This window comes from Mustela putorius, unplaced genomic scaffold, assembly GCF_011764305.1.
Source record: "Mustela putorius furo isolate JIRA1106 unplaced genomic scaffold, ASM1176430v1.1 tig00000095_pilon_pilon_pilon, whole genome shotgun sequence".
NCBI lineage: Eukaryota > Metazoa > Chordata > Mammalia > Carnivora > Mustelidae > Mustela > Mustela putorius.
The window spans coordinates 25,566,856-25,580,427 of record NW_025421280.1 but is presented as its reverse complement, the minus strand read 5'-3'; positions in this window follow the sequence as shown (position 1 = coordinate 25,580,427).

Here is a 13,572-nt window from a genome sequence, read left to right as displayed (position 1 = left end):
GGTGAGGGGAGAGATAGAGGTTATTTATCTCAAGAAAAGGGAGAAAAAACAGAAAATGTGAAAATTTTACATGCTTAATAACAGGAAACAGGGCAGCCAAGAACTCAGTGGGTGTTTAACCAAACAGACTTAAGGTTTAGGTCAAGGATGGGCTTTCCAGCTCCGCTCTAGGTTGCCCTGACAACCTCCTCCTTCTGGTATTGACATTATTGCGAAGAAGGAAAAAATAGGAAGATGAAGTCATTAGAGGCGGAACTAGCAGTGGTCTGGCTTGCTTCACTGTGCATGCAGGGAGGTCCAGGGAGGAGCTGGCGAGGGGCAGAGGGCTGTTGGGCTGGGGCCTCAGATGGGGGCATGACCATGGTGGACTTGAGCCTATGTGCTGGAGACACCTGAGGCTTCTCAGAAATTTTAGTGAAGCCAGTCAGTGTAAATTAAATCTCAGTGGTTGTGTCTCTTCATTGCCTCCTCCGCTTTCTTGGAATTAGTCAAGGATACTGAGAACCCAGAACCCAGGAAATGGCAGCCACACCTTCTTCCAGCTGGGCTCCGTCACCACATCAGCCTGGCCCTGAGAGTCCCTTCTTTGTTTCCATCACCCAAGAAGGTTGGGACCATCAGAGGCAAACACCAGTAGTTACTACTCTCTTTTCTTTCCAGAGAGGGAAACTGAGACTGAGATATTAATTAACTTGCCCAAAGTCACAAAGCTAAGAAATATACAAGATTCAAACCCAGGTCTTGATCAAGTCCTGGGTTGTTCATCACCTCACTCTGTGATATACACCATTGATTCTCCAATCACAGCTTGTGGATGAATCCCCTGTGGGACTTTGTTAAAACACAGGGTGCTGGGACCTCCCCACCACCAGAGATTCTGATTTGGTAGATCTGGAATACAGCCGGAGAATTTGCGTTTCCAATACATTTCCAGATGGTGTTGATGCTGCTGATCTGGGGACCACATTTTGAGAAGTGCTTGCTTAAAGCGAGCCATTCAGCCCTCAAACATCAAATATGGTCTTGTAGAACAAAGAGTAGGACAGGATTTGTAGTCTTTAATTGTGTTCTGAGGTCTCTACTTATTTCCAGAGGTGCCTTATCCATGGGGCAGGGATAAGAAGATTGGAGGAGTTCAGGTCCGTCATCCTTACTTCAAGCGAAGTAGCTCCCTCAGATCTCTTTATAAATTAGGATTCTATGTGTAATTTTATTTGGGAAAGTGGTTTCTGCTATTAAATAAAAAGCCAAGAGTTTATAAACTACTGAACTAAAAAAGATGTTAAAATATTGTTTGTTCCTATTACTACCACTGTGGCTTAAAACAACAATTCTTTTAATATGTGATTTTGTGAGTTGGGAAGCTGAGCAGACCTATTCCTTAGGGTACCCATGAAGGTTACCCAGTGTTATGCATCTGGTATCTGGGTTGGCTCTAGGGGAGGACCCAAGATGGCATCACTCGCATGCCTGGAGCCTTGTTGGGAAAGGCTAGAAGGCTGGGCTGAGTAGTGACTTCTGACCAAAACATCTGTCTACATGTGACTGACCCAGCACTGTGGTCTCAGGGTTATTGGACTTTGGCTTAGGGCCTAGAGCAAGTGTTCCAAGAGACAGAAAGTAGAAAGCACCAGTCTCTCTAAGGCCCAGGTCTAGATGCAGGCATGGGGTCACTTTGCCAGCTTCTGTTTCTCAACTAGGTCAGTGGAGCGCCCCAGATTTCAGAGAAGGGGACGCACAGCCCACTTCTCAATGGGAGAAATGTTTTGTGTCTATCTTTGAAGTGCACCTGAGAAGCCTCATCCACATCTGAACCTTATTTAGATCATGAGACACTGTTCCTCTACTAGGGGTGATAGAGAGATGTGACTTTTGGGGGTGAGTATTTTGTATGTGGCTGAAATGATCATTTTGAGGATGGGTTGTAATATGTTCTGGAACACCTGCTCTTGAAGTCAGTCATCTTGCTAGAGAAATTTCAGGCAGCCTCATGGAGAAGCTCAGAGAGAGAGAGAGAGAGAGAGAGACCCAGTCCCCCATCTCCATACGAACAGCCCAGCTGAGCTCCTAGCCCACAGCCAGTGCTAACTCATCTGCCATGTCCTTAGCCAACACCATATGGAGTGGCACGACACCAGACTGGTTACTGTCATGGTTAATGTTATGTGTCCACTTGGTTGGGCCATGGTGCCGAGATATTTGGCCAAATATTATTCTGTATGTTTCTGTGAAAGTGCTTTTTGGATGAAATCAACAACTAATTCAGTAGACTTTCACTAATGTGGATTCCCTTCCATGATGTGGGTAGGTCTCATCCAGTCAGTTGAAGGGCTTGATAGAACAAAGACTGACTTCACCTGAGCAAGAAGGAATTCTGCCCACAGAGAGTGTTTGGACTCACACTGCAGCTCAGCTCTATGGAGCACAAGAGTTTGATGAAAGTTAGTAAGTCTTCAGCAGTTTAAAAGAAAAAATGGTTCCGTGGTCAGTAATGCTGGGGAAAACCCTTTGTCAGACAATGCTTATAAAGTCTCTGCATTGCAGAACTTCTCATAATTTGGCATACATCTTTTTCTGTGGCTGATCTGGGCTTGTTGGGAGCTTCCTGACCATGAATCCTTATTCTGTTTTGAAAGGGGGACACCCTGGTCAGTTTCCCTTCTTTCAGAGGGTGTCCTTCTTGGGTGAAGGGAAAGTGATGCATCACTTTGTTCTCTTCCATCAGAGTGGGCCCATGAGGGAAGACTTTCCAGTATGAGAGCCAGTCAGTGCCCATTTCAGCCCTCCTCCAGCTCCTTAGGTTTGCCTGATCTGCAAGCGAGTTTGGACCACTCCATTAGATATTCTAGAGCAGAACCAATGAATTATTTACGGCTTTTCTGCCGTCAAAAGATGCTAATGAGATGCTAATGAATATATTAGTATAATTTCAGTGCAATTCTTAGAGACTTCTTTTTGCTCAGGGCTGGTGGCTCTGCCCCCTACTGGCCATGAGAGGTAGAAGGTGGTAAAAGAGCCAAGGAGCAGAAGACCTCCCAGCCAGCTCTTCCAGACCATGGAGGCCAAAGGACTTCAGAGACTGCTTTTCTGGCCCTGCATCTAGCCATCTTCCTAGATGTAGTTCTGGGGACATGAAGAATGGACATCCAGAAGATTATTTGACAATCACCCAGGAGGACAGCACTCCAAGAACTTCCTCCAGGATGCCTTTCCTGATCTCTCTCTACCCCTGTGCTCTCCTTTTTCTTCAGCCTGAAGGATGTGTCCCTCCTCTGTGTTCCACAGTCCCCATTCTTACCACCGCCATAGATTATGGGGGAGGGAGTTTCAATTGTCTGTCTCCGCCATTAGCCCTGAGCTCCTGAGAATGGGCATTTAGTGTCTTTTTTCTTTTTATCTGAAGGACCAAAGACGGTGCTTAGTACATACAAGATGTTCAGATGTTGTTTGATGGGTTAAATTGATTTGTTCATGTATGGTTAGTTTCATTCAGAAGGGAACTTGGTTATTTTCATAGGGATCAGTCTTTGCCTTTGGATCTGCTAAGCAAATTTAATGGGTAAGCAAGACTCAGGTAGAGAGATGTTAACACTCTTAAAAAACATCTTTCCCAAGCACTTTGGCAACCTCCATTTGATGAACAGTTGGCTAATTGCAAATAGTTTGAATGTATTTATAAGTAAGTCCAATAGGACCAATTTCGATTTAGCAAAATTCTATTAACTTGTCTTTTACTGTATGGCCTTTGAAGTAATTTTCCATTCCGTTTTTCTTCTTTCCTCACTCCCTCCCCCTCTCCCTTCTTTCTCTCCTTGTTTTCTCCCTCCTCTCCTCCTTCCCTTCCTTTTCTTATTAAGGTTTTGTTATCCAAGCTTCCCACTCATTCAGATGGGCCTCTGCTCCCAAGTTTAACAGGATAAGTATTGGGAAGCATGTCAGTGGCCATGTATCTTGTCTTTACTCCTCCATCACCTTGATGTTAAAATGGACGCTGTGACACCAGAGCTATGAGCTCTTTGCTACTCACAGGGCAGGCCTTGGGCTGGCAGCATCAGCATCTCCTGGGAGCCTGTTAGAAATGCAGAATCTCAGGCCCACCCTAGACTTTCTGATCCCTGGGTGACTCCTGGGCACATGCCTTTGAAAAGCAGAGGTTCAACTAATCCTGTCTCATTCCTTATAGAGGATGTGGGGACTGAACTAGGAGAAAAGTATTGAATATATACATATCTCTTTGCAGTTTATCAGCACTAAGCATCCTAAAACTTTACTAGATTGACACCCACTACCCAGATTGCCTTTCTGCCCAACCCTGAGCTTCTGGGAGGGGAGGACCCCACATACAGTACTAAGGGATGCCATTACATTGCACCAGGGGCTGTGCCAACTGCTTCACATGCATTCTCTCATTTAAGCCTTAAAATAAGTCTATGAGGTAGGTACCATGTCTGGCCCCTCAACAAGTGAAGAGTGCAGGGATTAGAGAGGTAAAACAGCTTGCTTTCTGTCACCCAGCTTGGTATGCAGTACCAGACCTGTAATAAGGGGCTTGTAGCTGAGGCCTCCTAGGATTCTCCTCCTCTTTCTGAGGCCCGGGTGATCCAGATGTAAACAGCTACAGAAAGGTCCAGTGAGAGACTACACCTTAGTGGTCATCCTCTCTTTTCAACCGTTTGTGCACAAGAGAATGGTATTTCCCTACCCGGGGCTGAGGGTCAGGGACAATATCTCATTGCCTGCCTCATCGCACCACTCCCTCTTTCCTTTTCTACATTCTTCTCCTCATCCTCCTTCTCAGTCTTCTCCTGCTCTTTCTCCTTCTGATCTTCTGCTTCTCCTTCTGTTTCTTCCCCTCTTCCTTCTCTTTTCCCCTCTTCCTTCTCTTTCTCTTGTCAAGCACTTGAACTCAGTTCAGCTTCTCTTTCTTTCTTTCCCCCTACCCTTCTTTCACCCTGGGCTCCAGGTAGAGAATCTGGATGCTGCTGCTGCTGCTGCTGCTGCTGCTGACATTGATGGTGGTAATGATGGATGATGATGATGATGATGCTGATGCTGATGCTGATGCTGATGGGTGATGATGCTGATGGTGATGCTGATGCTGATGGTGATGGTGTTGTTGATGGTGATGCTGGTGGTGATGGGTGATGGTGATGATGGTGGTGATGATGATGATGATGATGCTGATGCTGATGCTGATGGGTGATGATGCTGATGGTGATGCTGATGGTGATGGTGTTGTTGATGGTGATGCTGGTGGTGATGGGTGATGGTGATGATGGTGGTGATGATGATGATGGTGATGCTGATGGTGATGGTGATGGGTGATGATGATGGTAATGCTGATGGTGATGGTGATGGTGTTGTTGATGGTGATGCTGATGGTGATGGGTGATGGTGATGTTGATGGTGATGATGATGGTGATGCTGATGGTGATGCTGATGGTGATGGTGATGGGTGATGATGATGATGGTGATGCTGATGCTGATGGGTGATGGTGATGATGAGGGGGATGATGATGGTGATGGGTGATGATGATGATGCTGATGCTGATGGATTATGGTCATGGTGGTGGTGATGGTAGATGCTGATGATAACGCTGATGTGTGATGCCGATGCTTATGATCATGGTGATTTTGTTATTATTGTTTGACTGACCAGAATTTTCAGCCCCTCATCTCCCTTTATTCCTCTTATCTTGCACACTGGTAGGAGAGAGGTCATTCAGCAGATGACCATGAAGTTCTGCTATGATATTAGGAAGAGAAAGGTGGTTTGGCTTTGAGATTTAGAAACTCTATGGGCAGGGGGAGGGTGATGAAAGGTAAAAAAGACTATGGAGAATGAAGAGGGAGGAGAGAAGAAACTAGAAAGAAGGGACTCCAGGTGCTTCTTAGATGCATATTTTTTTAATTTAAATTTTAAATTTTATATATATTTTTTAAATACATATAATGTATTATTAGCTGCAAGGGTACAGGTCTGTGAAACGTCAGGCTTACACACTTCCCAGCACTCATCATAGCACATACCTTCCCCAATGTCCATAACCCAACCACCCTCTCAGATGCATATTCTGATTGGTCTGAAAGGTCTGATTGGTAGGAAAAATACAGATATGCTTGGCACCTCCTTCTCTATGTGGGGTGTGTTTGTCATCAGCCACTGGAAAGCCACTGCAAGCCATTCTCGCCACTGCAGGACAATGAGGGGCAGTTACATTACTGTTACCATTAATATCAACCCATCACTTCCCAAGCTCCCTTCAGGTACCCAGCACTTGTTAATTCTCTACATACGTGATCTGTACACCCCCATAAATTGGGCAGAGTAGGAAACTGAGGACTATTCTGTCTCTATTTGTCTGCTGTATAACTTGGGCTGCAAAACACTAAGTTAGATCTTAGAGAGTAACATACAACTTGTGTTCTCTATATAAAACCCTATACTGCTGGTCAAGGATCAGAGAAGTATGACCACTGACTTAGTTATTGTCTACTTAGGAGAAGACATATGCACATAAATTCAAGAGCTACTTAATTCTGCAAGAATATAGAGATACCAAAAGATGGTGACTAAAGGCCAAATTAATGGCAGAGGTGAAGAACTGTAAGATCTTACTGATATTTACTTATTAAAGTTATAGATATCACCAAAAGATGGACAAGATACATTTCTACACATTTGCAAATAAATACATGTTACCTGTAGCCCATTCTTAGACCAGCGATAACAAATTCTGAATGTAGTCAGGTATTTAACTCAATACAGATCTTCCTTGACTTACTCTGGGGTTATGTCTCAATACACCCATCACATGTTGTTGAAAATAGTGTAAAAAAATGCATGTAATACACTTAACCTACCAAACATCACAGTTTAGGCTGGCCTAATTTAAACATGCCCAGAACACTTACATTGGCCTACAGCTGGGCAAAATCATCCAACCCCAAGACTACTTGATGATATAGTGGCGAATATCTCACATAATGTATTGAATACTGCCTGGAAAAACAGAACGGTTGTAAGTGTATTTATCGTTCACCTTTGAGATCACATAGCTCACTACCCTAGCCCGGCATCATGAGAGGAGGATCAGACCACATAGCACTAGCCTGGGAAAAGACCAAAATTCAAAATTCAAAGTATAGTTTCTCCCGAATGCGTATCACTTTTTCACCATTGTAAAGTCAAAAAATCATAAGTAGAACCATCGTATGTCAGGGACCATCTGTACTGTTTTATACATTCAGTATTTCTTCAAATAGGATTATCCTTTTCTAGAAGCAATCACAATGCCTAAGAAGATTTGCAGCAATAGAAAAAAAATTTTTCTCCTGTAATGAACAGATTAAAAGCTTAATCCCAAGGTCTGTTTCTGTGTCCAAGTATAATTGTGGTGTGAATCACTCCAAATGGGGTTTCGCATAAACACTCGAGAAATACAAGGTATTTTTGGGAGGAGGAATTTTAAAAAATCAACAAAAGAGCTCACTTTTTGCAGACTTTGTACCCTGGAAGGGATAACAAAAATGGGCACTTTAAAATATCAGGCACCCAAGGTGCAGGGGGGTGGCTCAGTGGCTTAAGCCTCTGCCTTCGGCTCAGGTCATGATCTCTGGGTCCTGGGATCGAGCCCTGCATCAGGCTCTCTGCTCAGTGGGGAGCCTGCTTCCCCTTTTCTCTCTGCCTGCCTCTCTGCCTACTTGTGATCTCTGTGTGTGTGTGTGTCAAATAAAAAAAAAAATCTTAAAATAAAATATCAGGCCCCCAGGAAAATAATGACTTTACTCCAGACCCTTCAAGGTCAAGATTGCAACTTTCAGAAAGGTGTCTACTCTTATTTTCCCAGTTACTGATACTCTGATACTTTCTGGATACTGGCTCTGAAAAGGTTATTGTGAGCCTTTTGGCCCATCAATGCTAGGTTTGATTTTTAGCTCAGCAAGAACTGTTAAAGAAATAATTATCCATGACACTAGTTAAAATGGTGAGGGGGACATCTGTGATAAATATAGGGACCATTGCGACGGGGTTGTGTAGTGGGGAGGATTTAGGCTCAGCTCTAGATATAATAAGGAGAAGTGGGAAATTAGAGCCAAGGAGAGGGATCTGAGGGGTCAGTAAATGAGCTGAGATATAATCAAAGAAGACAGCTGTCCTCTGCAGGGACAGAAATCCAACACTTACCAAAAGGTCCACGTGCCAGACACTATAGGAGGCATTGTACATGGGTCGTTGTACTTAACAGTGACACCATCTTGGCAAGGAAGACACCATTATTGTTGGAGGTAAGAGAAGCAAGGTAGGTGAACTGTCCAAATTCAAATTCACGCAGCTGGTAACTGACTAAACTGTGATCCTACCGGGATCTTCCTCCCTCCTGAGCTTATTCACTGGGCACGGTGTCCCTGAGGGTGTGTGCAAGATTCGGTTCCTGCCCTCAAGGAGCTTGCGCTCTGGTGGGAGTATCTCCGACGCACATTCCATGCCACCCCCTCCTGGCCTGAACGGGGTCAGTACTAAACAGGAGATCTCTTTCTTTCTCCTACAGTCTTGGCACTTGCCAACCACTTAGCACTGTGTGTAGACCAGCTCTATAAATTCAATAACAATGGCAAAAGCAAGAAGTACCTTGGATTGAGTGTTTGCTCTGTCTGAAACTTGGCAAAACACTTTTTACATAATAAGGTCGCTTAAAATTTTTCACTTTTAAAATTTTTTATTAGCAACCTAGTAAGTGGGCACAATAATCATCATTTTAGAGACAGAGCAACTGAGGCTCAGAGAGGCTGAGGAACTTGCCCACAGTCATTCATCTTGAGAGTGGTAGAGCTGAGCTTTGAAGCCAGGCTGCCTCTGCCCAGAGCACGTGCTCTTGATGACTACGATGTCAGAGAGTCTGGATCACTTCTATTTGCTTTCCACATTCAGTCGTTTCACGTTATTCACGGTAACTGTGTTCTATAAAGTCACCCAAACACTACATTAGTGAAGACTGAAGTGTGGCTCCTAGGGAAAAAACTGAAAACCTCTGGTCATATAGTTTTTGTCAGCTGATCCATTTCTGGTCTGTGGGTTTCTGCTAAAGACACCTTATTTAATATATATTGCAAATTCATTAACATTGAATTTGTAGCCCAGAGCCCTGTAACTCATGCCTGAATGAAGGCCATCTAACACACATACCTTCTCCATAAGACACATTGCAGCTTTCCTGTGTTTGGGAACACGAGCCCGCATCTCTGCACTTTTCTTCAGAGCTGTTTTAAACCCTGAACTCACTAGCAAAAAGTACAAAAATATTTTTTTTAATGGCATGTAATATCCTGGGGGAAAAGATCCTGTTGATAGCATAAGAGCCAAAACAAGAAAATGGAGTGTCACCTTGTTCAGCCTCAGCTGGGAACATGCATGGGATGGAGGAGAGGGGCACTCACATTTTTTCTTTCCCCCGTGTATGTCTGTGAATGACCATGAACGTGCCCTGAGTATTGATTTTGGAGTTATGCATCAATTTCCAAGAGTAGGTGAATTCACAAATATGGAATCTGTGAAGTTGACAATTTTAAAAGATTGCATTTAAAAGACATATACTGAGCACCCACTGTGTACTGTCTACAGTGGCAGATCGATGACTAGGATGGGGTAAGGAGGCTATTGCAACAGTACAGCTGAGAGGGGAGGAGAGCCTCAACTTGGGTGGGGAGTTGTATTAGGCTCCCAGCAAGAGTGGAGGGCTGGGGAAAGCTACTTGACAGCATAGGTAACAAAAGCTGAAGATGGATTCCATGTGGAGGGAGAAGGGCATCGTCCCTGTCAGTTGTGTAGGCAGGTATAGCAGGATACCTTTTGTTGTGATAAATGGAAAACCCCAGTTGAACTAGCTTGAACAACTAAGGGGCCTCCCTGGCTCCTGTGTATGGGAAATTGAAAAGTGATCTAGCTTCAGGCAGGGCTTGATCTGGCAGATCCTTCTGTGGCTCCAGGACCCACTCCTTCTCCTGCATCTAGTCTTAGTAGACTCTCCTAAAGGGTCCTGAAATGGTTGAGGCAGCAACTAGCAACCAGGAAAGAGAATCCTGGTTCTAACGTTCCCAGCATAAGGCTCAGGCTTCTGGCGGAAGTCAAGTGTCTGCCTGGACTATCTCCGTGGTCAGGGGATAGAACGGACAGATTGGATTCAGTCAGACCTCAGACCTGGGAGATGAGGGGTCAAGGCCATATGGCTAAATGGCTCAGAATTGGGGTAAAGGAGTGGTTTACTCAAGGGAAGTCCAGGAGCTTTGATCAGGAAAGAGGGAAGAACAGGAGCATTGGGAAGCATAGGTAATAAGTCCGTCTACATCTTACGTGATTGGATTATCAAGGCTGCGGCATTTTTTATTGAAAAACAATCCATATGTGCTCGCTTTGGCAGCACATATACTAAAATTGGAAAAACAATCCATATAGTAGCAAGAATCTTGGGGTTCACGTCCATCTCCATACTGGACGACTGAAAGCCGTTCCCGGAAGACCTGAATCAATACCTGAGACGTGATATGCTCAGGGAAGAATTTACATGGCTGTCCCACTGACTTATTTTTGGAAAAGTCACAAAGGCATGGAAATAAATGTCAAGCTGGAATTATTTATGACTCCTGCACTTCTAGGTCAGGTCTAGTAGATCTACCTTACCTCACTCATGAGGTAAGATGGAGGAGTAGTCTTGTTTTTACACGGCAGGGAAGAAATGGTCAAAGAAATGGAGACTCCTCATTCTAGAAATTGCTGACACGCACGCTTTTGTATCAGACAAAGCGAATGTAGAGCCAGGGGGGAGAGGTAAGGAAATAAACAGAGGGTAGAGAAGCGAAGCTGCCCTGATTGAAACCAAAGACATGGTGATGGGCTTCATCTCTTTATTTAAAGAAAAATCTAGGGACGACTAGGTGGCTCATTTGATTAAGTGGTTTCCTTTGGCTCAGATCATGATCCTAGGGTCCTAGGATCGAGTCTTGCACTGGGCTCCTCAGCCGGCAGGGAACCTGCTTCTCCTTCTGCCTGGTCTGCAAGTCATGGAAGCTGAACCATGACACTTCCTACGACTGTGGTGACAAAAAACACCAAAACTTGGTGGCTGGAACATCAGTTTCACTGGGTCCAAACTGATTTGTCAACCGGGAAGCACTCCCTCTGGAGGTCCTAGGAGAGGATCTGTTTTCTTCTCTCTCTCTCTTTTTTAATTGTAGTAAAATATTCATAAAATGTACCATTTGAACCATCTGTAAGTGTTTAACTCAGTAGCATTAAATACTTTCTTGTTGTTAGGCAACGACTCCTCACCATCCACCCCTCCGGGACCTTTTCATTTTCCCAAACTGACATTCTGTGCCTTTTAGGCAAATTAAATGTCCTCAAGGCCCATCCAGGCTGTAGCATGAGTCAGACGTAGCTTCCTTTTCAAATCTGAATCCTATTCCGTTGTAGGTACCTTCATCCATTCATCACTCAGTGGACACTGGGGTGCATTCACCTTTTGGCCATTGTGAACAATGCCTCTGTGACCACGGGAGAGCAGGTAACTCTTTAAGATCCCACTTTCAGCTCTTCGGGTTATCTCTCTAGAAGGGGAGTTGCTGAACCCTAGGGGAGAACCGACATTCTTATCTTTTTCATCTTCCAGAGCTGTACGTCTTGCATTCCTCTGCTTGTGGTCCTTCATCTTCTAGATCAGCACGGTGGTATCTTGTTTCAAGGGATCATGTTGCCTCTTCTGCTGTCTCAAAGTTCCCCTCTGCCTCCCTCTTAGAAGGACACATGTGATGGCATATGGGGCCCACCAGCATAACCCAGGGTAATCTTATGGAGAGATTCCTAATTTAATCACTTCTGCAAAGTTTCTTGCCATATAAGGTCCCATTCCAAGGATGCAGGGATTAGGACTTAGATATCTCTGGGGGGCATTATTCAGTCTCCCACACAAGCTAATAGAAAAAACAAAAGGAACACAAAAACTGTCATAAAAACAAAGTAGGTCCACCCTGTCCCTAGAGATCATCTCAGGAAATAGTCAGGGACATATTTTTCTAGATTTTTTTCCATGCATATACTAACAAATGTATTTCATCTGTTTCCTTACCTTTTTAAAAAATAAAAAGTGGGGTAACTTCCTACATGGCCCGGTAACTTGTCTCTTTCATTCAATAATGCATCTTTGCAGCAAGCTCTTTAAGAACGAAAGGGATTTGCTTTCATGCTACTGTCTTCTTTGATGTAAAAATAGCAACTTTCCAGTAAAGCAAATGACTTTTAGAAAGATTCTGTTTGAAATAATCTCCTAGAAATGTCAATGTTAACTTTAATTCTTAAGAGGAAAGAGAGATTTTGAACCAAAATAAGGGTGGAAGCTACTTAGAATTTAGTATTTTGGATAAATTAGAGAAAGGGCGCTCTAGTTATATATGGATAAAACATGACGTACCTGAAGGCTAAATTACTTTAAGTGAGCATGTTAATGTGAGAGTCAAGGCTTCCATGGTGTCAGTTTAAATTAAGTATCTAGTGTTAGGGGTGGAGAGATCAGAAGACCTGGATTGGAATCCTGGCTTTGCCATCAACTGGCTGTTTATGACTTTAGGCAAGCTGTATCCAATCTCTGGGTCTCAGTGTCCTAATCTTTGAAGTGTGAGGATTGCAGTGGAAGTTGTCCAAGCTCCTAATGACCATCCATTCTGCAATTTGGGAAGGGCACTATCTAGCAGGCTAGAGGTCCAGTGGTGAATTGCAAACCTTCTACCAACTTGCTTATGACCTTGAGCTAGACAGTCAGTTCTGTAGGGCCTCAGTTTGTTCACCTGTAAAATGAGCAGGCTGGACTAGAGTGTTCTCAAGATCCTTTCTACAGCTCACACTCGAAGACAGTGAGTCTCAAACTTCATTGTGCCTAAAAATTTCTCCGGGGATCTTGTTAAAATGCAGATTTTGATTCAGCCAATTTGGGTGTGATGAGATTTGACATTTCGAGCAAGTTCTGGGGAGAGGCTGATGCTAGCCTGGAGACCACCTTTTGAATAGCAAAGTATTTAGATTTTGAACTTTCAGGAAACTTTGTTAAAGACTTGGAAATGGGCAGAAAAGATTCCTGTGTGTCCCTTGGATGGAGGGTTGGTCTGGTGATTATCTAGTGCTAGAGGAGTATGCACTTTAAAAAAAAATTTATTTATTTATTTATTTATTTGACAGAGAGAGAGCACAAGCAAGGGGAGCTTCAGCTGAGCAGGGAGCCAGATGTGGGGCTTGATCCCAGGACCCCCGGATCATGGCCGGAGCCAAAGGCAGATACTTAGCTGACTGAACCACCCGGGCTCTCCAGGAGTGTACACCTTTGCTTGTCCCCTGCTGTCCAGCTCTGCAAAAGCGTAAGTGAAAAAAGAAGTTAAAATGTAGAATATGGATGGTAATGGGCTGAATTTTGTTTGATAGAGATACAATTGATTTCAGCCCTGTAGAAAAAGATGGTTCTCAAACATTACTTTTTCTTGTCCTATAAGATATCAACCAGTTTTGCACAATTACCAAATTCATTTCAG